The 2355-nt window shown below is 28.2% G+C and overlaps 1 protein-coding gene across 5 annotated transcripts in view; it reads right to left on the bottom strand.

Moving 5' to 3' along the window:
• LOC117123545 (caspase-1-like) overlaps positions 1–2355 on the bottom strand; it is a 27952-nt gene that overhangs the window by 13630 nt on the left and 11967 nt on the right. The gene's annotated exons all lie outside the window — the stretch shown is intronic.

Below are 2355 nucleotides of genomic sequence, written 5' to 3' on the forward strand. Positions count from 1 at the left end.
AATCATGCATTTATTAATACTAAAATAATTTACTTGTGGCCGATTTCACGGAAGCGGAATCACAATTTTCCCGAAATTCAATCTGTTTATTGGTAAACCCCACAAACAGTAGGTTAGTATGAACATCAAATTATTATTATTATTATTTTTTTTTTAAGAAAAAGAGAGTTCTACAATCATAATTATTGATATACCAAGTCAGTCAATCACAATTGAATTGTTTGATTTTCTACAGTGTGTTTTGGGAGGTTTGTGGGATTTAGCAATACCACTTAATCCTACCATAATCACCCTACCCTCACAATCGCACGCCATTTTGATTCTTAGCATAATTGCCATACATAACTATATATAATTCTAAGCCAGTAGTAGGCCCTTTGATTTAGTTAGTGATGAGTAAAAACCAAGTATGCAACTAAATTACTTGCTTAAATAAATGTATTCCTAATTATTCAGTTTACTAAAAGCAATACTTCTTTGAATAAACTCTAAGCAGACAATTTATTGCTAAGTTTGCGAGAAAGTAAGCCCTCCCTTTTCCCATACATGAACTTAAGATTCAAACACACAATTGATCCACATGCTTTAACTACTGTTTATTTGCATTGTTTATAACATGTAAAGTTAATTCATTTGATATTTAACAAAAGTGAAGTTTGTGGTTATCTATGAGTTGCATATTTTAGTAGTTGAAGTACTGTATACTGTATGTCATTCCTCTACTTTGTTAGTGAAATAACGTTTTTAAAACTTTTATTTCTACTATCAAAAAATGTTATTCAATGGCCATTGTTTTTCGATTATCTCTCAGAACATTATTTGCATCTGCTGTAATTGTTAAAAAACAAATGCTTTTAAAGAAATTTAAAAAAAAATCACATATTGGTCTCAGTTCAATGGAAAAAATAAAACATATTTCTAAATTTACAATTTTCACCTATAAACCTCTTAATTTCACAAAAGAGTGGGTTCTTTTCCAAACAAATATATCCTGCCTAATATTGTGTGTTTAGATCAGATCTTTTGCTTTAACTTTGGAAATTGAGATCATTTTAGATACTATTTCTGTATAAACTAATTTTTTTTTCTTCATATTACTGTAAACCTAATGGGTTTTGATAAATTTACTCTGCACTACGGAATTTCCAATAAAAAAAAGAAGATTAATTAAAAAGACCATAGATTAAAATATTAATAAGTAAGGCATAACATATTTTTAATCTATGTTAAGGCATAACTATTTTTACATAATGAAATTTCGCGAAAATGGTTTATAACATTCCCTGCAAGTTCATCTTTCAAAACTGGTGCCGAATCAATGTTTTAGAGCCTCCCATCAGAGCCATTAATAATAATAATATTAATAATTGGCCGCAAATATAGTAATAATATCTAATAATATTAATAATTTTAAAAAATACTTAGACCTACTCATAGGAGCTAAAAACTAATGTATTTTAGTTCTCAAATATGCATATTCTTTATGTTGATTTATTAATTAAATTTTTGCTACAGGGTATTTTACAACATTTATTTACGGTATTTATTTATTTTTTTTCTTAAATTTTATAATTGAGGGCCATTTTTTATTTCTTGATTCAATTCTTGCTTATACAGTATTTAAATATTTGAAGATTTAAAAAAATATATATTATTTCTATTACCGAATTTTTCATTGGGGCCATTTTTACCTAACTGTCATATAGGGCCATTTTTACCGGGGCCATTTTTCCCGGGGCCATTTTTTCCGGGGCCATTTTTTCTGGGGCCATTCTTACCTACATTCCCATATCGGCCGCTACCTATACCGCTCGCTAAATACAAAGCTTTCGAGTCATCTAGGCCCAGTCAACTCGGCCCGGCAGGTTAACTCGGCCCTCTTTTTCATTTTATATATAGGCCTACACACTATATAAAACTACTTAAAAAATAACTATTGAAAAAAATTAATAAACTGAAGTCACATTAAGAATTGTAAACATCATAAAAATATAATAAAACCATTGCTTCAATCAAACCTTTCGATAGATTGAAGTTCTTCTCCAATAAAGTATTGTATTCGTTTCTTCTTATTATTACAGTATATATAAAGCTAGTTTGGATTTTATCTATTACATCATAATTTATATATAGGCCATATATATTTAAATATGCATACATATATATAATTTATATAAGAATAGGTTGAAAATTGGTTTCCTCCAATGAAGTATTTCTAAAGTTCATACATATGATTTTCGTTTCTTAATTATATATACTCAAATATGTACACGATTCATGCCATCGATTCAATCGTTTGTTGCTCAGTAAAAAGCAACAATACTAATATTGTTTCATTATTTATTATATAGGCCA

This window comes from Anneissia japonica, unplaced genomic scaffold, assembly GCF_011630105.1.
Source record: "Anneissia japonica isolate Jap-2015-1 unplaced genomic scaffold, ASM1163010v1 scaffold287714_len2871179_cov188, whole genome shotgun sequence".
Lineage (NCBI taxonomy): Eukaryota > Metazoa > Echinodermata > Crinoidea > Comatulida > Comatulidae > Anneissia > Anneissia japonica.